The sequence below is a fragment of the Chlamydotis macqueenii genome, chromosome 6 (assembly GCF_036417535.1).
Source record: "Chlamydotis macqueenii isolate bChlMac1 chromosome 6, bChlMac1.mat, whole genome shotgun sequence".
In the NCBI taxonomy this organism is placed as follows: Eukaryota; Metazoa; Chordata; class Aves; order Otidiformes; family Otididae; genus Chlamydotis; species Chlamydotis macqueenii.
The window spans coordinates 34,811,234-34,834,202 of NC_141561.1; positions in this window are offsets into that span (position 1 = coordinate 34,811,234).

A 22,969-nucleotide genomic window follows, 5' to 3' on the forward strand; every position below is an offset into this window, starting at 1 on the left:
TTAGGGAAACACCACAAAAAGAAGGATCTTGCCTGATGTTTTCTATCAGTGCCTGCTCTACTACTTTTTAGCCTGGGGCAATCTCAAGAGGAAGTTTTATAGTAGCCTTCTGCAGGTGCATGCATGCACATTGGCCTGAGTGCGACATCGACTTCACAAAACAATCTGATACAAAACAAGCACTCTGTCAGTTATTAATCTTGAAAAAAATACCAACAAGTGTATTTACTTGTTCCACTTCACAAACCAGAATAGAAGATCATTCCCTTTTAAACAGCCTCGCAGCTTTCTCTTACACACCCTTCACGCACACAGCCAAGTGGCAAGCTGCCCAGCTCTGGGACCTGGGGGCTGGAAAACGAGAGACCCGCCAAGGGCTGCTGTGCCATCGCAGGAATGCACAGCAGCACCTCAAAACATTAGTGGAAAAAGAAGAAGCAAATTTGCCACATGTTGCAACAGGTTGCCACACGCATTGTTGCAAGACCCTTGTACTATTGTATAGTCACCTTCTGTTGGAAAATGGTGAAAACAGTGTCCGTTATGCCACTACGGCATGTCGCTTAAAACTTAATGACAAAACAGGATCATGGAAAGGTTTATGAACTTCTACTGGGATAGATCCCAACTATCCTCAAAGTCAGAGCCGCCCCTGCTTTTGGTGTTAGCAGCTGCCTCCTGCCACACTAGACTCCTGGCTGGTCGTGCGCTTTGACAGAGCCAACTGCAAGGGCACAAATCATTAAGAAATGCCAAGAAAATGGCAGCTGCATGATGTATTTGTAAGAATTTATAACTACACTATATAGTCTAGAAACTGATTCTTGGGGATGTTAACATAAAAGAGTTTTGAATGTCAGTACCTCCCATTCAAAATAAAATCTCACTAAATATATAACAGTAAAGCCTGAGCGTACCTACACCTCAGTACATACAACATTACGATACAAATAAAACACTCATTACAGCATTATTTTGGCTTGTGCTGAGGTATTTAACCGGACCCCAGAGAACCTGCCATCCAGTAAGATGGCAAGCTGTATAGAGTGACATACGATCTGAGCACGACTCTGCAAAGAGTTGGAGCACACAGGCATTATTCAACATACTCGCCATATGCTCAGGAAAAAGAACAGTATGAACAAGCTTACTTAGCTGTGCCTTGCATTATAAGGCGTCTGCATATTCAGTGCAATATTATGGCACCATCATTTTAGTGATCAGAGGATTTTCAAATTTTAGCTTAAAGCAACTTTCTAAACGAAGATGAACAGATAGCATTCAAAATCTTGACACTGGATTTTAGTTATTTTCTTTTTTTTTGTTAGCCCGTGAATAAAATGTCATGTAGGTGAAAAAAACAGTGCATATTTAAATCAAACACGTATATGCAAGTGCAAGAGGAGGGGGGAATAGGTCTTTTCTATTTATTTTTTTTTTAAACCCATTCAAAGATAGAATGAGGCATATTTTCAGAGGTTTTCTTTAAAACCTTATTGAAACACTGTTTTCAAAATAAATGACAGTTAGGAAAATTCACCTCATCAGTATCTTTGCAAAGCTGTCAGCAGCAATACTTTAATATTCATAAGATATTTCTAACGTGGTACTTGTAAAAGTACACAAGTAGGGTGGATTGCAATTTCTGCTAGGCGAAGAGTAAAAAATTATTCAAAGCATAAGAATTCAAAGAATTTGACCTTGAATAACTTCTAATGTTATCAATCTAACAATGTGCACTAGTTTTTCTTTGGATCTAGTGCATTGGCTATTTTGGAGTACAATGAGCAACTCAGTTTTAATCTATTCCTGCAGAACAAATAACCCCTCGAAAGGGAGAAATAGCTATTAATCCTTCCCAGAAACACTGCTTCTGGTTCTTTCTGGAGCTGATATTGAGGTCTGATATTCTAATAGGTTTCAAGCTGAAAGGAAAATTTGAAGATTTTTTTAAGAACAAATCAAAAGTCCAAAACACATAGATTCTCATCATACAAGTGTTGAAGTAGATGAGAGTTACATTTATGGACACATCAAGGTCTTTTTAATGAACTGAACAGCGGAAAGAAAGCATAAACAAGCAAGAATCTTGCTCTGTTTTCTTCTTTTGCAAAAGAGCCTGGCAAAAATGGCACATGAAAGAAGTAATACTGTCTCACTTTAGAGTTATTCCTTCCACTTCAGGAATGGCTGTGGGAAATTATGTTGGGTGTAGAAGAAAATGAGAAGAGACTATGTTCTGCAATTTTTAAATGTAGTATATTCTTTTCAATGAGCTGAATAACACATAAGCCAGACCCCTGAATATATCAAAACACAGTATAAACATCACAGCTCTATCATGTCAATACAAAGAGACTTACACATTCCTTACTGTTGAAGCACTTTCGACTTCCCAAAAGTTACACTTAAGTATCTAGGCTGGCTTGATCTCCTTGGGAATCCAGGCTCAAATGCATCCAAATTGTGCCTTGTCAGGCACACAAAAAAAAGATTTTTTAAAAAATTGCTAGCATTTTTTTCTCAAGAGAGCATCTACTAGGAGGTAGAAATAGGACCCTTATGCATATTGCCCTATTTCCAACAGTAGAAATCTGTGGCCACCTCTAAAAGATAAGGATGCCAACAGCATTTGAATGGTGTATATAGCTGCCATTTTCACTCACTGCATTTTCATTTTTGGACCTTCTGCTCTGGTTCTCGCTGTAGTTACATATAATTTGATTACCAAAGGGCACCACTAACATCTGGAGTCAAGTTGGACAAAAGGAAAAACCCCAACAATGAGGTTTAAGATGAGCTATTCAAGCCTGCGATAGCTGAAGAGCCTGCTCTCCAAGCCCCTCACCCCTTGTCCCCAGAGAGCTATAAAGCAACCCCACAGTCGGCCAGCAAGTCGCAATCTAGACACTTTGCATCAACAAGTCACTACTTGGCTGACCCTGCAATCTCTCAGCTATCTTGAGGGAATCAAGAGCTAGAAGCTGCTCTTTCTTTCACCCTTTGAGAGTTTCACAGTCATCGCACAAACAATTTTTTCTTTAACTGCCTAACACAATTTAAAAAACCAAAGGGCATCTAAATCAGTGCTTCCTTGTGTGCTGCTATTTCACTGCAAGTACATTTGTACCACGAACAGAAAATTTTGTCCCAGAGAACTTACAGTATTTTTTATTTGCCTTTTGCTTTGACAACTTGGTCAAATTCAAATTAACTACTCAATTTTTATGTTTTTAGTGTTAATTTTAGATAGAAGAGACATCTGTGTTTTTAAGGACGTCTTGTAATTTTTAAGCCACAATTATTGTTAAATGGTCTTCACATGTGTGATATTGTAAAATAAGTATTGTAGAATGCTCCTCTCACATGTGATATAGTCACACATTAATAAAAATATTTTGAATATTTTCACTAGAGATCTTTATCTTTAGACAGCTCTATTTCCAGGAATGCATGTTTGTCTGCAATGAGTTATCATGGAACCTCTGTTAACCGGGCAGTTCTGCCTTTTTGTTCTCCCTCCAAACACGGCTAAGGATAATAATCACAACAATTACCTATTGTCCTGGTTTTATTTAATGAGGTGGGCTACGGTGGCAGCTTCTGTAAGAAGCTGCTAGAAGTTGTTTCCCCTTTGTCCAGTGGACTCGGCCGGGCCTAGGGTGGACCCGCTGCTAGCCAGGGCCAAGCCAATTGGTGGCAGAATGTTCCCTGATAACGCCTCTGCGATAACATATTTAAGAAGGAGAAAAATGCACAAAAACAAAAAAAAAAAAGAGAAAAAAAAGAAAAAGAAGAGAGGAAGAAGTGAAAAAGCAGAGAGGAGGAGGTGCAAGCCTTGTGGTCCTTGCAGGCCTCACTCTCTGGCCTCCCACTGGGCAGCCGACTGGGCCTGACTCAGCCCAGCCCGGCTGCAAGAAGTAGAGAGGCGACGTGAAGAGAACCTGAGAGGCATCTGCCTCAGCCTGATTGTGAAGAATTTCTTGTGAGAGGAACAGCTGTGGATGCCAATGTGAAGGAGTGGGGAAGAGTAAAGTCACTCTGGGCCAAGATTCCCCTGCAGCCTGTGGTGAGACAGCTGTCCCCCTGCAGACCACAGAGGAGCAGAGATACACCTGCAGCCCGTGGAAGACCCCACAGTGGGGCAGGGGAGGAATGTGAGGAGTTCTTCCCCCAAGGAGGAAGGAATGGCATAAAGTGACATGTGATAAACTGACCATAACCCCCATTCCCTCTTCCCCCCTGTGCCGCTCACGGCGGGGAAGGTGGCAGAGATAACGTTAAGCCTGGGAAGAGGGAGGGGTGGGGGAAAGTTATCTTGTCCTCTTTCTCATTATGCTGCTTTGGTTTTAATAATAAAGAAACAGTTTTCCCCAAGTTGACTCTGTTTTGCCCTTAACGGTAACTTTAAGGATCTCTCCCTGTCCTTATCTCAAACCTCAAGCCTTTTTTTCTTATATTGTCTCTTCCTATTCTCTTGGAGGTTGGGGGAGTGAGAGAGAGGCTGCATAGTCTGGTCCTGAGCAGGGCTAAACTACCACATCTATCAAAACAATTATCCCTCAGAGACAGATGTCAAAACATACAGAGGCCTCAGCTATCCAAGGAGCAAACTAGCAAGGTGTGTAGCATGGGTCTTGCTGGAGTGACTGGGAAAAGGGATGCAGAGACTATAAGACCCTTGTTTTTTAGTAGGAACCGGATCAGGCAGTTGTGCAGGCAAAGGTTGACATTTGAGCCATGGACTCCATAAACTGAGGAAAACTACAACCTCAGATGACACTAGGCCAGAGCAGAAATGCAGAAGGGCTGACACCTCCACCCCGTCAGCTGCCCTGGAGCCTTTCTACTCTGTGAGGGGAGAGGTACGGTGGGAGCGTGCAGAAGGGCAGGAGCAGCTCTGCTGCTGCCTCCTGTCTCTGAACCCAGGGGCCAAAGCCAGCAACACCAGAGCAGAACATTTTCTTTAGCCCACAACAATCTCCACCCATTGAACTGAGCTGGAGTTAGACATTTTGACAAATTAATGAGTGAAATGTATGATGTCTGAAGAGAATAAATAGAAGGACTGATCCATTTGTGCTCCAGAACACGCTCTGGAATGAGATAATCCTACAACAAAACCACGTCATGGACCTCTAGCCTTTACAATTTAGTGCATCCAGAAGTTTAAGTATGGTCAAGTTTGAACTTTAAAAAATTTTTTAAATAAAAAGATCTTGGAAATCAAGGGGTTTTTAGAATTCTATTACTTTCTAATGGAAAAGTTATATATTTGAATATCAGACAAAAACCTTATTTTCTGAATAAACAGGGTAATAACAGTTATATTTCTCTGCAGTTTTGGGAGCTTATTCATATCCTTTTATGTTTTTAGAGTATTCTCTTGGACCAGATCTTTTTTTCTTAATTGTCTTTGACTCATCTACCTAAATCCTGAAATTCCTTACCTGAAAACATTAACTCCCACCCTGTTTATCCTAATGACACAAACCCACTTTTTAAAAAAAAAAATGCAGCTTCTTTAAGACCTATCTGTCCTTTTTGTTTTTTTAAAAATCATTTTATAAATAATATATTTTAAAGCAATATGTTTTTATATAAAATTTTATATAATATTTTTTATTTTACTATAAACTGGCCTTGCTTTTCAAAGGTTTGATCTGTTTCATGAGATGACTGCCTCGGAAAGCATATTTGGATGTCCAAGTTATTTGCACAGTTGTGAGTTATCCATTCCCCAATTCTCTGTGTACTTTGGGAAGTACAAGGCCTGGACAGAGTCAAAGCTATTCAGCTGAGATTTTGAAAAGCAAAGGAACCACCCACAAAATAACCATCCTGTTCCTTCAAGACATCGCTGCAGCAGAAGCTGAGAGGTATTGATCTCTCTGCTAACCTTTCATCAATCCACTCAATTTAAGCAAATTTCTGGCATGTCTAGGAAAATAAAATGACCTTGCAGTGAATCTGTTTTTCTGCATACCGTCTTCCTGAAGGACACATGTTTATTTAAAAGCCGCTTTGATGTTTTTTTGAAAATCTATGGCCAATGTCTTGACTGAAAAACTGCCTGGAGATTTGTTTTATAGGACCTATATTTTTTTTTGCAACATGTCTTCATAGATTTACCATGAGCAGAAATAATGTGTAAACTCAGGGACTGTTCTAACTCACCTGGATAAACTGGTATTTTTGGTGCTGTAGATATATGCATATGCCATAACGCAGAGCAAGTTTTATGTTATGCAATAGGTGGACATTTATTTATCTGAAAAATTTAAAATAAGACATTGATTGATTAGTTGCTGAGTGCCTAACTAAAATTGGTGCCAAAGCGGGTTAGGAATTTGCATCAGGGTTGCATTCTCAACTCTGAAAATTCATCTGATGGTCAGAACACACAAAATTAATCACTAATTATTTAGGGGAGAGTCTGCAAAAGCTGTTGCACGTTTCTCTGGAATGGCTGAATTGCAGTTCCTTTATCCTGGCCACATCTGCCTTTTCTATTTTGGGCTGAGTTTTACACCTCTGCCCTATTCACTGTCCTGTTTTATTTCTGTCATTGATGTTCTTATTTTATATTTTCTATTCAGATAACCAAAGGAAAAATGTAACTGATATTTTTAAAGAAAATACCACTAATGCACCATTTCCTGCAACTTTTGAAGAAAAATATCCCTGGTATTTTCTAATTAGAAAATTTCAGACTACGGTTGACTGAGTTTTCTCAGTCAGTTAAAAAATCCATATAACTAAATATCTACATTTCATTTGCAAAATTAGCTTCCACCTATGCTGGCATATATCAACTTAAGATTTTTTTTTTTTTTTACCAGGCTAAAAATTATTTTTTCCTAAAAGCACCCATAGTAGTACTTAGATATAAAGTTAGTAATAACTCCTCAGGTTTTGGTTTTGTATTTCATCACTTTGGTCTTGCCTAGTACCATGATCTCCAACTTGCCAAGCATCATTTTTACTACAAAAAGTTTCACTATCTTCCTCTACAGCGTTAGTTATCAAATGTCCTTTTAGTACCCTTACCCAGCTCATTAAAACCAACTTTTTTGGCTTTTTTTCCTAGCTTCTGTGAAATTAAGTAAAAGGGTAATATTTAGACATAACTTTCTGCACATCTACAAAAGTTCCCACTAATGCTCCTCTCTTTTGCGAAAGTCTTATTGTCAGAAAAGCATTAAAGTTTTACAAAAAATAATACAAAATTTGTCAAAATTTAATACATTTCTCTTAAAGTATTCTTTTTCTGGAAGAAGTAAAATATTTTCTTCTTGACCTCTGTATTACATAATACAGATTTTGGTTTTGTGTGCAGCACCTCCTTTACTTTCAGAACACACATCTACTGAAACTATCATCAAAGCCCCTGTATAGTCAGCAAAACTGTAGACTTCATCAAAGAAAACAATGCCAAGTTTATAAAGTCCCATGAAAACTGATGTATATATGGAAAAGTTTGCTGTAAATTAAGTTGGGAAGGCTTGTGTAGGAAAAAAAAAAAGAATCTTCAGTGTTCTGTTTATCTGATACTGAGGCTTCAGTGTTTACTTTACATCAATCTGTGTTTACAATGGGTTTGTGGTCATTAGATTAGACAGCAATAAGATCTGTAAAAGCCTGGGAAAAAATGAACAGTTGACTTCTTATTTCTAGAAAACACTTAAACTGTCAGTAACTTTTGATACTATAATGTAATGACTACTAAACGTATGTTATAAATAAGGTGAGGCAAACAAGTTTCAGCTGCTGAACAAAATAAATAAATTCAGAATGAATCACTTAGGGTTTTTTGTAGATGTTTTTTTTCAGCTGTAGGGAGTTCCTCTTAAGGCACTCAAATCCAGGAAGCTCCTGCCCCTTTCCCCAGAGCCTGAAAAAAATGAACTATAACTTGCAGTTTGACGTCTTACATTTATGTCCTATCTCAAATAAAAAAAAATAAGACATTTTAATTATTATAGCTGCTATATTAGAACATCAAAGTTCAAAATTACTTCCTTACTTTGGTGGAGTGATTTGAACTAAGGTCTCCTGCTTTCTAGGTAAACATCCTTCAAGCTGAACAAAGTATTTTGAGGAAAGTACCTTTTGGTTCCTGTCGTCGCATCTGTTTCACTTGCTTTAATGGAGACTGAGCAATCAAAGAAGCCTAGAAATTAGTGTTAGGAGAGTTTGTGAGCAACTGAATTAAAAATCTAACTGTTTGTGGAACTACTGTGTTTATGTATGTTGCAAACAATTACTTCTGTGCACAAAATATATTTTAGCATAAACATCTTTTGACATTTAATGTGTTTTCTAACTGCATATAACTGTCCTTTATAGAATTATAGATTTATGCTGGGCCTTATTTTTGTCCAAGGCTTTTACAACAGTTAAAGAGAACTGAAATATAAGAATATAAGATACAAGGTGTTAATGTTACACAATACGTGTCCACATGTTAGACAACTGATTTGGTGGATAAACAGGAAAACTTAGAGGAGAGCAATTTCTGAGGTCTTATATCCTGAGCCTTGAAACAAGAAAAAGTTGCACGGAATCCCCAAAGATATTGAACAGTTATTTAGAGATCTAACTTAATGTTTTCTCAATTTTCAAACAGATCAGTTGCAGTTTGCTTGCAAATGCTATAAAAGATGCAGGGAAGATGAAAGAGCAGACTCTGGATACGTATGCAGATATTAATATACCAAAGCATTTGTGTTTCCTCTACTACTTTGTGAGCATAGCAGCAGAAAGTTTGGACTTACTATGTACATCCAACTAGAAAAAGACATTAATCTTTGATTATCTAGAAACCTTACGGTCAAAAGGATTTTAAGTTGCAGAGCAAACTACCATTTTTATGAGAGCACTGATAAATCTTCTGAGGATCCTTAAATACCTTCTACCTTGCTACATTGATAAAAGGTTTACCAGAGCGTGGTTTTGAGGACTGAATCTCATTAAGATTCCACTGACAGGAACACAGTAATTGTAAATCTGTCAAAACCCAAAAAGGGTCAGCCTTTGTGCAGTAATACAGCTGAATCAGGATTGAGATAGTGTGGGAGATGGCCCATAGAGACTCATCATCATGTTGTTATGACTTCTTGAAGACAAGAAAAGCTCTCCTCTGGGGATTATGTCATAAAGGCAAACTTCTGCTTAAAACAAAACAAAAAAAAAAAAACCAAAAACCAAAAACCAACCAACCAAACAAAAAAAAACGAGAGAGAACTTTGCGTTTCTGAACAAACTGTGTTTTTCTGCACAGTTTTAATTCTTAATTTTACCCTTTACTTTGTTCTACCACCTAGAGAGTGAACTATGAAAGTTCAGTTGCAAATGAGTTAGATGAATGATTGAAGAATAAGCTTGGTGCTTCTTTTTTTTTTTTTAATTTTTGATGTAATTTTAAGCAAAAATATTGGTTGCGGTCTCCATTTGAAAGGAGAACATGCAAAATCTCCCAGTCTTTATACTAGTTAAGGTGAACAAGACATACAGAATCTGCAAATGAGAGGCTTTTCTCCACAGAATTTCGGTCCAAACTGACAACTCCTGCTTCACTTTGTACATGGCACAAAATGCTGATAGTCAAAGAATTGAAAACTGCACTGTAGTGCAGAATCATACACTGGCAGACGGGTAAACCAGATGACCTAATAAGCCCTTTCCACTTCTAGTCTCCAAGATTATGTGAGTATACTCAAGAGAGCAGGTTTGGTTTTTTTTTTATTAAAATGCCAACTGATGATGAGCTTGTTTTGAAAATTATCAATTTTTGTGAAAGAGAGGAGTAATTCTCCATGCAGATTTATGAACTGTTGACACAGCATTTGATGGCATCCAGAGCAGTAGGAAATGTCTACAGACAGGCCAAGCCAGAAAGCTGTTTTGACTACAGCATTTAGCGAACTCAATAAATATTTCCCCCATATATGCCAGGGTTGGAACAACGGAGAACAGAACTGAGAACAGCATGACACATCAACTTTTTCAATTTTCAGTAATCTGGGTAACATTTTGTAATTGTTCACTTCGTATTTGATGCAAATGCAATGCTTTCCTTCACTCTTCTACTTTTATTAGAAATTTAGATTTTTAGCATACTGTTACATATGAAGTCAAAATAATCCTTTGCTAAACTACTTGCCAAAGTCTGTTAAAATGTTTCTTTCTGCACCTCTTCTTGGTAGCATACTAACAAGATGAAAATAAAAAAGTGTCACAAGACCTTACAGGGATTTGTGGACTATTTAGATTTGGAGCGTAAAATCGAACTAAACTATCTGGTTACATTTAGCTTAATTGTTTAACTGGAGCTCTTGAGCAACCATACTATTCTGATTGACATCTCCAGTCAGGATGGCTACTGGTGCTGTTCTAATGGCCTGGGTTAAAAACCACTGATTTAATAATTTCAGAAAGGTAGGCGCAAGTGTTTCTTGCATGGTACATATTTTGCTCCTCAAAAGAAATGTGTCTTCCTGGTAAATTGGCTAATGATTTTCATTGCAAATAAGTGATGTGGAAATCTTTGTTGAATTGTTTTGAAATTTTCTTAGATAAAATTCCGTCAAGCCTTTGCGTGTCCCCTGATTTCTGAAGTAGTCCCAACCACTACCATGTGCGGATGTCAGCGGGCTAACACTTAAGGAGGGCTTTGCCTGGCACATATTCCTGTGTAAAGTGAAACACAGCACTTGAGTGGAAGCAATGAAGGTCTGATGGATATGAGTAGGCCACAGAAAGATGTGAACAGTGTTACTAGACTTCAAGAAAATTAATAATTTTTTAGGTAAGTATGCTCTAATTCAATCAGAATTTGTGCCATAGATGTTTTGTTTCTCTGAAGACTTCCTACCTGGACAGTATGGCTACTGAGGAAATAGTGCAATAGTTCCAAATGTCCAGAGTTTTACTAAAATGAGATTCTTCAAAAGTGCTTCTGTCAAGTATGTTCCACTGATAATGTTTCCACTTTCTACTGCCTATGTGGCACTTCAAATATGAACTGAATGTAACAGTAGTCCAAGGTACAACAATCAGAGGTCTGATCTCAAAGAGTGGCTAAGAAAAGAGCTACAAATATTAGGATACACTAGAGCTCATTCTGTACATTATTTGACTGAAAAGGAGTGAATAAATCATTAGACATTACCATTTCCAGTTCCTACTTGCTACTTTTTTTTCCCCACAATACTGTAAACCAGAAGTCTGGTAGCATTTTTCACATGGAAGCTTTACGACGTTCAAGTACAACACCATATGCTGCTGGCAAGAACAATAATCTTCACCAGAGACAATGAATGAGTTCCTTTTTTTTTTTTTTTTTTGCAGATCCTAACAAACAACTGCCTGGTTTTTTTTCAGTTTCTGTGCTGTCATTGGGCCCTCTAGAACAGATTCTGAATTGAAAGATGTCTAAGTAAAGCCAGTCTTCTCAGATGGGGCCATTCTGCAGCTGTGAATGATGATAATGCACAGTGTGGAAGTGTCCTCCATACAAACTGAGAGGTGGGTTTTGAAGAATGAATACCATGAAGGGAGCAGCTGCTGATGTTGCTGCTTAGTCTGGCAAGAAATACATTTATTAACTTAAAGGATTTCTAAAAGATGTTGATTTAGAAATCAAGACTCAAAGTTTCAAAGTAGTAGGACTACATTGCAAACTCATATATCCTATAAATATAAACAGTTAAATTAAGGCTGCTCTTGATCAATTTAAGACAACATGATGTGGTCTTAAAGGATTGTAGTTCTTAGACCACATGTTTTCTTAGGGGATGCGAGATGCTGCCTAAGGGAAAATATATTTCCTGACAGCGTGGGTAGTATTGGATTTTACATTGAACCTTTTGTAAATCTCTATGTTGTAGAAGCCAGTAAAAACCACAACCCTTAGCTCTGCTAGATAGCACCTCTCCTTGAATTGGTGTTGCTTTCTTTGTTAGAGAATGATTCTGCACAAGGATGGCCAAGGAATAAGATTTTAGTGAATGTATATTTTACACCAGAGACCATCTCAGTATTTATTTTTGATCACTGGGGATGTAAGAGTTGTTTATAAAATACACACAGATATTAACTGTATGAGTATCTTCATAGTCCATGAATCAGGAATTAAACGTAAATAAATGTTGTTACTCATTATTTCAAGGGTATTTATGTTTCCAAATTTCCACAACAGGGTAAAAAGACATGAACTAATCCAATGGGTGATATTGCAAAGCATCAAACTGAGTGTCAATATAACAGAAAATAAAAGGAGATACTTTGTTTGACTTCTGATTCTTCATACACACAGCATTACAGTAAGTGTGGGTAGGTTGGGAGTAGATTTAAGCAACTGTAAACCAGAGGTGATGGTAAAATGACAACTTGACAATGGAAGAAGAGAATATGTAACCAGCAGGGAACGTCAGACTTTGCAAAATCTGTCCCCTTAAAAACCAGCTGTAGTCACAACTCAGTATTAACTAGTCATGAGGCTTATGTCTGACTATCAAAAGAAATTGACCTGATTTTAAAACACAGACATAGCAGAAAGAACAAAGATAGCCAATTCAGTGTCTTCTCCTCAGGCAGATTAGGTAAAAGTTTTAAAGCAAGATGTACTGATCACTTAATTGGTAAGGAAACATAATAAGACTCTTAACTAACTTAGAAAACTAAGGGTATGAGATCTAAGAGTGGTTGACTACTAGCTTAAGTGCTTATCGTAGCAGGATTAGTCTACTGCAAAAACTGCAGGTATTTAATGCTTCCATATTCTCCTCCACATCATTTAACCAAAGACTTGGTTAGAAACAAAGAAAACAAATAAAGGAAATCATCATTAGCCCTTGTACAGAATGAAAAGCAGCATGAAATAGGTCTATTCGTTAAATTAAAAGAACAAGCTGAAAAATCTTTTCTGAATCACAGCCTTTGGAATGAATTAAAATAACATACTCTGCATGTTTATGTGGTCTGTGTCTCGCTTGCTCTGTCTCCATAGCAAATTTCATCTGCTGTTGGCTTCTATGCAGGCAAACTACTTCTTCATGTCCTAAACTGATGACAAAGAGTCATTATTAAAAATGAGTCTCCTCTTCTTTCTGAGAAAGAATTTGAATTTTATTCGGTTTTCACATGTTCTGATTTCTTGTTATTTTCATTTGATGCTTTCTAGCTCAGGGTAGAACAGAAATATTCCATATTTATCTCTTTTATTCTACTTGTTATTTCATAAACCACTACACAAGCTTCCTTCAAGTGTTTGCATTTCAGGCTGAGAAGCATTGCTCAAGTCATTGTTCTCTAGACAATGTGTGATCTCAAAGCCTCCTCCGGCAACTGAGAAACAAAAGTATGAAACTAGTCTGCACTCAGGCAACAAGGACCTGGAAAGAAACTGAACATTTCCCTTCCTTTTTTTTCCCCCAAAAGAGTTCAGCTTGTCGTCTGTGTGGCCACTGTTTGGTGAGCAGCACACTGAGCATCATTCCAGGAACAAGAATTCCACTCTGACTTCTGCAGTAAACTTAGAACTTACCTAAAGCAACAGTGGCCAGAAATGGACAGAAAGCATCAGAATATTTCATGTAAAGTGTACCCAAACTTGGTAGTTTCAGAATTGTTTCGGTGGTTCCTTATGGTTATATTTTTTGTGTGATTTTATAATTATAATGTAAAGATTGCATAAACATAAAGGTCATATGACTGTTCAAAACCTTTCTGTTTCATAAAGGCTAAAAAACTTCAAAAAACCAGAGTGAGCAGTTCAGTACCATGGACTTTGATCACTAGAAAGTCCAGATTATTTTCTTTTGCAAAAAATAGCTGGTTTGGTTATGGTGGTTGGAAATAATTGGACTGAAAAGGAATCATCTGACACACTCATTGGAAGATACCAAAACACAAACAATAATTTTTGAAAAGAAAACCTAATGACATACATTCAGTTGTTGCCTGCTGTGTATTTCAGCATCATATAACCAATTCTTTCACTCTGTTCTTTCAAATTACTTCCTAACCTTTCATTTATTGCTGAACATTTAAATTTCAGGCCAGTCGTGTGCTAGAGCTTCAGCAAACTTGAATGACAAAGCTAGGCCATCATGCCTTCCATCTGTGCACTGCCTCTGCTATACTTCATCCTTTCATTCAAAGTGCTGTGCTAATAAAGGGGTGTGGACATTTCGGATCCAAGCATTATCTGTTTCAACCCAGTTCCCCATTTCAGGCCCTGCTGCACACGCTGGCTAACTGTTTTCCAAGAGGTTTAAACACCAAAATGATACTTGATGTTGAAAAATGGTCAGTTTTAACAAAGCAGAGCACCCCTACAGGCTGCAAAACCATGGCTTCTCACAAACTAGTCAGTCAGCCCCACCTTAGTTGAGTTGTATTTTTTAGATTTGGCAAATTAGAAATTACAATATACAAGAAGAACAAGGATTTCAAAATGCTGAATGAATAATCAGGTTCAAATATCTATTGGGAGATGGATTTAATTATAACTTAAACACTAAAAGGCGTGTAGCTTTAGAAATGCTTATTCTTCTAAGGTTGTCAAAAGTTCAAAGTTGTATAAATGAGTCAGTGTTCCTATATTTTTTACTGAGATTTCTATAGTATTTACTGTAGACAAACTATGCTTATTGCTCTTAAGGTTGAAAAATAAGATAGGAAATTATTTATGGCTGATAGTAGGAAAAGGTGCTATGGGAATCTAATGGATTGCAGAAGACTTGAGCCTTGCAGTCCAAAAGTGGAAAGAAAATATTATGATACCACAAAAATGGCGTGGGAAAGAAAATACACGGGGGTCGCACACAGGAGAGGTGTCATAACACCAGCCTTCCAGTTCTGTGTCTCTTAAACACAGGGAGTTGATTTGCAGAAAAAAAAAAAAAAAAAATTCAAAATTAAGAGCACATCACCAGAGGATACTGTAGCAGCCTTAACTCCTACTTCCTTGCTCTGTGGCTGTGAGAAAGCTTAGCCTTACAGGCTTAAGCCTTAGTTGCAATGTGGGTAAATAGGGGCAGGGAGATTGTTGAAGCTTGTAATGCTAAAATCGTTGAGAAAAAAAAAAAAAAAAAGAATCATCTCTTTATTCTTTATTAGGCTGTTAGGATTCAATGTTAACTAGAAGCAAGAAAATTTTTTCTGGGTCAAACATATTCAACAGTTTTCTGTGTTATCTTTCAAGAAGAGCCTTTTACTCACATTAAGCTTGAATTCACTTTCTCAGGTCTTGCTTCTGGTTTTGTTTCTCTTCTCTGTCTATAGATTAATACACCAGGGAAGTTACACAGATCTTGTTTGAGGTTGTCTTGTTTAGCTTTCCTGCATTTCCCTCTAATTCTGTAAAAGTAAGAAAGGTACTATGGTTAAACAAGGTCCTAGTTCAGCAAGACTTTTACACTTAATATTAAATACCTGAGTAATCCCAGTTAGGGCGAGACGACATTTCACAAAAGAGTTCTGCATTCTCTAAAGCCCTACCTTCTGGATTTTCACCTAACCTATTTAGACTAAATTTAACATAATCTATTAGGTCCAACTTAATACTTTAAATTTAATCTTGACTAGGATGTGAAGAGTTCTATGCAAAGAAAAAAAATGTGTACTGAAAGAACAAGATTAAAATATTGGCATTATGATGTGGTTTCATTAAATACTTAGTCCGATATATCAATGACAAAACCTGCAAGAAGAAATATGGTAGCCTACAGGAATACTCTGCTTTTTGTGTGCAGATAACATTTAACATGCAATAGTGCTGGACTACAACACAGATTATCAAGAAAGTTATCCCTTCAAGCTCATGTAGACATTGTTTGCTATGTATGATATGATTAGCTGTAAAATATAAGGCACAATCTAACCGGTAAAATATGTCCTTTCCCATTATTATTATTATTTATTGTGTAACCTGACAACAAGAGACTAAAAAGGGGGCTAGAATAAAGGACTGTGATAACTATCACTATGGTAATTTGTAAATGCACAGCAGATAGCACGGTCTAATGGTCTAGAGGATTTCCCTGGTGTTCCAGTTTGGTAAGTACTTGAAAGAGAAAAAGAATTTGCGGAAAGGAAAAAAATTAAACCCTATGGATTTCTGAATGGCAAATGAACACGTGAAGTAAAAAGCTTGCATAGAAAATTATTTTCCTCTCCATTTAGTCCAAGGTTTTTTGAAGTATGTTTTGTGAAGGTTGAGATGCTGTTAGCAGAGACCAGAAAGAATGAATGGAAAGGTCAGTCATGTGCAGCAGCAATGGTTTCTTCTGACTGCCTCCTGTTTTGGAGGATTCATTACTTTGCTCTCTCCGATCACAATCTTTTAAATCAATGTATGTCACCTGCATGGCTGCCTTCCATACATTCTGGCTCTATAGGAACAGGAGTAGGTTGACTTGCCAGAGAAGTGAGCTGAAGTGTGGGAAGGTTCGTGTCCTATAAAATAATTCAACTATACCAGAGAAAAGTAATAGCCAAAATCAGAGAAGCCTGTATTTTTAAAGTGAATGAAGCAGTGAAATACCTACTGGAGAGACCAAGAGCCCTTTATAGCCTCGGTCATACAGAACTGCCACACTGCGATATGGGAAGCTCTAGCCACCACAGTGGTGCTCCAAGGGATATCGAGGTACTATCCTTATTCCCTATAGTGATGCTCCCTTGCATGAGTTTTATGCAGTGCAGATCACAGTTAAAAATACTCGACTCAAAAATGTAGTTTAATAATGAACGGGAAACTTTGCAGTATCATTAGCCTTTATGGTTTTTTAGAGGCTAAAGTGGAAAGCCTAAAACTGCCATAGTGATCTTGCATTGTCTTTCAATGTGTCTTCACTGTAGTATCTGAAAGCGTGCATAGATACAACTCTTCCAAACATCTATATTAGAGGTGTGCTAATGGAAGAGCCAGGTTTTAAATGGCATGCTTGCCTTACCACAAAATGTCAGGCAGAACAACAGGCATAGATGCCAGACCCCCTTCCTCTCAGTCACACACTTTGTTCCTAGCCAACTCTATATTAATATATGAAATCATTTAAGATGTCTGTGGAACTCAGTTGAATGTATATACAAATGCAACAAATTTTATTTACAGCGATCAGTTGTTTCACAGATAGATATTAATACAAGCTGAAAATTACCCAGCTATATTTATAATCAAAATGAATGGTGGCTGTTAGCTGTTCCTGGAACCAAGAGATGGTGACTGGGAAATTCTGCTAGTGCAAAAGCAAGACAAAATAAAACTAAATCATACATATATAACAAATGAGAATGTATTTAAACTAGTACCAGGGAGACTTCAGAAAAACTGTCAGGTAACTGCTGTTAACAATGTGGCTTATTTTTTTCTTTCTGCCTACCAGAAAGTAAAGCCAGAAACCTTGGTCTTCAATTTGCACTCGGTATGAATTTTGTCTTTGCAACCTTGGAAAATATGAAGTGTACATATATGGATTCTTAGACCATTTGAAGCATAAAGCGTATGTACCTCCTGAACAACTTAACAAACTCGAATTTTTACAGGATACCAGAAGAAGATTTATAAATAAAAAAAAAATTACTTCAGAAAAAGAGGTAATTCCTTCTACTCTTTACTATGAATGTCAGATTCCTCAGCTAGAGCTCTGTCAGAAAGACTTTTTAGGATGACTTTTAGAAATAGATTTAGCTTCTGAAGTTAGTAACTGGGGTTCAAACCCGACAGATACATTATACATTTTAGAGAAAAATTTGTGTGTTCAATCTCTCTTAGGTTTGGTCGACTAAAAGTTAGTTTAAATTATCTTAGGTTCCTAAGAGAAAACGCTTTCAGAAGAGCATTCCAAATATCAGAGAAAGATAAGGAGCACAAGAGCCTAAAGAAAAAGAAAAAAAAACAAAAAAAAAAAACAGAAGTGAAGATAGAGCAAAGGAAAAGAGACAAGGAAGTCTGAATTATTCAGATGACTTCTCTTTTTTCCTCTGAAGACTTCCGAGAGTAAAATCAGTCTTCTACATTAATAACCAATGGGACATCTGTTACTTTTTGGCTAACAGCATACAAAACCACAACAGAAGAAAGAAAGTAGAAACAATAAGAGGAAACAAAACTAAAAATATTTAGAAAATATGTTTCTAAGTTTGGAATAACAACATTTTGGAATAAATGAAACACATTTCTTCTGTATTCCGTAAGTGATGAGTGGATTATAACAGAGTATGCATAGAGGATACCTTTAGCATTTATAAACTGTCATAAAAAATTAGCCATTAAAAGAATTTCCTCATGAAAGTACAAAAATTACAGCATTGTTATTTTGAATTAGTTACATAATAGTCAACTGTCCCATGAAACTCTGATAGAAGTCCAGTTTCACCTTTTCTTAGTCTGTGTCTCTTCATGGATGATCAAAAACTGTCCAAAATTGAATAAAGCTTTGTTATGTGGCAAGAAGGAGGAGATCACAATAGAATGAAAAATGTTATTTCCACTCATGCCCTTCTCTAAGATTTGGAGCTAACTTCCAGTAATGAAGGATGAACGCAGTACACAGTACTAAGTGTCTTGAACTGAATCATGGTCTACAGTAAGAGTGTGTAATGGTAGCAAGCATCTGATATCTGTCTCATTTTACAGAGAAACAGAGTACCTGAACAGCCTCCCTAATCTGAGCAGAGCCAAGCTTCTGCCTGCAAATACTTACCTCTGCATGGATTTCCACTGACATCATTGGACTGTGTAGGTAATTGTCCATGCAAACAGATCTATGCAGGTTATGGGCCCAAGTTCATGTCTACTTGGTTGTCTGGTTTCCTCTGTTCATCTGGGAGTCTTTTCAGTTTTGGATATTAAACTTTGCTGTTCAGCCCCCAGAAATTTTCCCTTCTTGTTCCTCTCTCCAACTGACTGCTGAATTCTTGGACTGGAAAATGCCAGAGAGAACAAGACTCTCTGAAAGTCATACTTTGTGAAGCGAGACTCTGGTCTCTCCTATACCCACTGAAATTGTGCTACGTATATGAAAGAAAACAAGTACATGAACACAATTAAATTCAGGTTTTTAATTAAAAGAAAAGGTGAGAAGAGATGATAAATGCTAGAAAGACTATTTCTTACCTAGATGTTAAAAGGCAGCCCTGAAAGACATTCTAGTCCTATTGTTCCTTCCTGCATTTCCAGTAAAGCAATGAATCAGAATGTGCTACTTGGAAAGTTAGTTATAGAAATCTGGGTTATTTGATGGCATTTACAGAGATTTGGCTTATACTTAAATTATATACTGTATTTAAGTTCTTAAGAGAGATTCCTGCCATGATACATGACGATTATTAGTAGTATAAAAGAAAAAGATATTTTAAAACAAGAACTTGCTATGGTTTTCATAAATTTGGAAAATAGTCTCCTAAATGACAAAATAATGCATCAAGAAACCTTGTATTTCATTTATGCTTTAAAAGCCCACAACCAAAAAACGCCATTAAAAGCCAGTCTTCAGGCATGCTTATTTATATTACTTGCAGACACGGTGTCCTAATGACAGAAAAGAGAATATAAATATCTGACTTTGAAGTTTGACCAGTTTTGTGCTCCTGAGCACTTTGCATTTGACCCTGATATATAATTTCAGAGGACAGGATGCTTCCAAAGTATTTTCTCTGAGTACTACATTTCTACTGCAGTGGTTGGTGACAGCCAACATGGCTTCACCAAGGGCAGATCATGCCTGACCAATCTGGTGGCCTTCTATGATGGGGTGACGGCATCGGTGGACAAGGGACGAGCAACTGACATCATCTACCTGGACTTGTGCAAAGCTTTTGACACTGCCCCGCACGACATCCTTCTCTCTAAACTAGAGAGACATGGGTTTGATGGACGGACCACTCGGTGGATAAGGAGTTGGCTGGATGGCCGCACTCAGAGAGTGGTGGTCAACGGCTCAATGTCCATGTGGAGACCGGTCACAAGTGGCGTCCCTCAGGGGTCCGTGCTGGGCCCGGCCCTGTTCAACATCTTTGTCGGTGACATGGACAGTGGGATAGAGTGCACCCTCAGCAAGTGCGCCGATGACACCAAGTTGCGTGGTGCCGTCGACACGCTGGAAGGGAGGGATGCCATCCAGAGGGACCTTGACAGGCTGGAGAGGTGGGCCCGTGCCAACCTCATGAAGTTCAACCAGGCCAAGTGCAAGGTCCTGCACCTGGGTCATGGCAATCCCAGGCACAAATACAGGCTGGGCGGGGAATGGATTGAGAGCAGCCCTGAGGAGAAGGACTTGGGAGTGCTGGTGGACGAGAAGCTCAACATGAGCAGGCAATGCGCCCTTGCGGCCCAGAAGGCCAACCGCATCCTGGGCTGCATCAAGAGGAGCGTGGCCAGCAGGTCGAGGGAGGTGATTCTGCCCCTCTACTCTGCCCTGGTGAGACCCCACCTGGAGTACTGTGTCCAGTTCTGGAGCCCCCAGCACAAGAAGGACATGGACCAGTTGGAGAAGGTCCAGAGGAGGGCCACAAAGATGATAAAAGGGCTGGAGCACCTCTCTTATGAGGACAGGCTGAGAGAGTTGGGGCTGTTCAGCCTGCAGAAGAGGAGGCTCCGGGGAGACCTGATAGCAGTCTTCCAGTACCTCAAGGGGGCCTACAGGAAAGATGGGGAGAGGCTGTTTAGTAGGGCCTGTTGTGATAGGATGAGGGGCAATGGTTTTAAAATAGAGGGAGGTAGATTCCGACTGGATATAAGAAAGAAATTTTTTACAATGCAAGTTGTAGAACACTGGAACAGGTTGCCCAGAAAGGTGGTGGAGGCCCCATCCCTGGAAACGTTCAAGGCCAGGCTGGATGAGGCTCTGAGCAACCTGATCTAGTCAGGGAGGTCCCTGCTCCTTGCAGGGGGGTTGGACTAGATGACCTTTGAAGGTCCCTTTCAACCCTAACCATTCTGTGATTCTATAATATCACCATAGAGAATTTCTGGTTTCTCATTATGAGATTGATAATTTTAAGACAGACATTAGTGAGCAGTACAACTAATGATACATTTCTATTATGCCTGTACTTTTAGACAGACAGAGAAAAAACACTAGGAGATAATGAGAATCTGGCACTGAGCACGACTTCTTCTGTAGCACAGATCCTTGCACATTCCTTGAATAAATACCTGGGTCAATTCAAACACTTGCCTGGAAGCTATGACACATTTAGCATTCATGGATGCCCTGACTGATTCCTCGCAATCTCTCAACTACTATGCTATGTAGACCACGATGGAGCAGGAAGGGCTACCATGCAAAAGCTGAAGTTCACCTCTTGGAGACAGAGCTAACAGTACTTACATGTCTTCTTGCTCTGGACCAGAGTATTCTGGGTGCTTGACTTTGAGTGAGGTTCATGCTCCCTATGACCCTACCACCAAGGGCTGCAGAACTAAAGGATCCCTGCCCTGGTAGCCCTCTCCTTCTGGCACAGGCCTAGGTGGCTGCTTTTCTGCAAGGGCTGCTGTTTCTGTCTCACTCCCATTTGGCCTACAAGCTATTACAGAGACTCAGCTTGCCAGATTACAACTCCGTGCTGTAAAAGTGTGTTTTTTATATTTAGGTTGCTTGGCCAAAAGCATCTAGCATTCTCCAATCACAATAACTGTTAAAGGTTGAAAAACCAGAGAATAGAGCTGATGGTTATACTTGGCTGGTGTATGAGCTTTCCTATACCTCTGCAATAGTCACTTTTAATAGTAAAAAAAAAGCTATAAAAGAGGCAGTGACTGAGAAATCACATGTGAAGGTGGACTTAAGCCACAGGATTCATGCCTGCGTTATAGTTCAGTTCCTTCACATACAAATTTGAGAATGTTTAGCTCTGTGATTCAGCTCATGGAGAAGCGAAGAAGAACCATGACTTTCTTTTCACAACACAATAGCCCATATGAAGATGAAAGCTAGGGTTTGATCTCTTCTCCTTTGCAGTAAGCAGGCTTAATTGAAATTAGAGTGGCGCTGAGCATGAAGGCATTGTAAAGGCTGAAATTAATGTTCACGTGCGTCCACCCCCCACCTCCATTCCCAGTTAGATGTAAGTGCAAAAGTACTTCAGAACATCAGAGGCAGCATATCAAAGCAGCAGCTGTAGCTTCAGCCTGGTTTCCACCTATGTTTACTTCTGATGTAAACTGGAGGGTGGTGGTGGTGACTGAAAGCAGAGCAGTATGAAATCTTAAAAGAAATGTGTGCTATTTGTTTGGTATATTGTTGTAGTTTAGTCCCACTCAGGACCAAGGTCTGCAGTCTCTCACTCCCCCCACCCTTCAGTGGGATGGGGAGGAGAACAGGTAAAGAAAAGAAGGCAACACTTGTGGGTTGAGATAAAATAAATTTTAAGAGAACAATAGAAGAAAAGGAAACAAATGGAAAGCAAACAAACCAAACCAATAACAGCAAATACTGAAACACATACTGTACAGTGCAATAACTTACAGCAAATCGTGATGCCAGATTTCCTCTCAAGTAGCAGGAGCCTCTCCTCAGCCCCCTCCTCACTTTAATACTGAGCCTGGTGTCCCATGGGATGGAATGGCCCCTGGGCCAATTTGGGTAACCTGTCCCAGCTGTGTGCCCAGCCACAGGTGCCACCAGCTCCAGCTCCTCTCCCAGCTCCGGGGAAAATTAACTCTGAACTAGCTGGAACTAGGACAGGTATTCTTAGAGAAAATAATGTTTTTAAAGTGATGGAAACTCAGACTACTCTTTTTTTTTTCTTCCCATATGCCCATTTTCGCTCAAATACTTGGAAATTGTTGTATTGTCCTTGCTCATCTTCTATCCTGCAGAGAAATTTCATAGGGCCTGCCTGGAGCCAACATAAATGAAGAAACCTCACTTCAAAGTGTTACTGTAATACCAAAGGAGACTGGTTACTCCAAGCAAGTAGTATGTTTTTAAAAAAATAAAAACAGGTTCTGAGA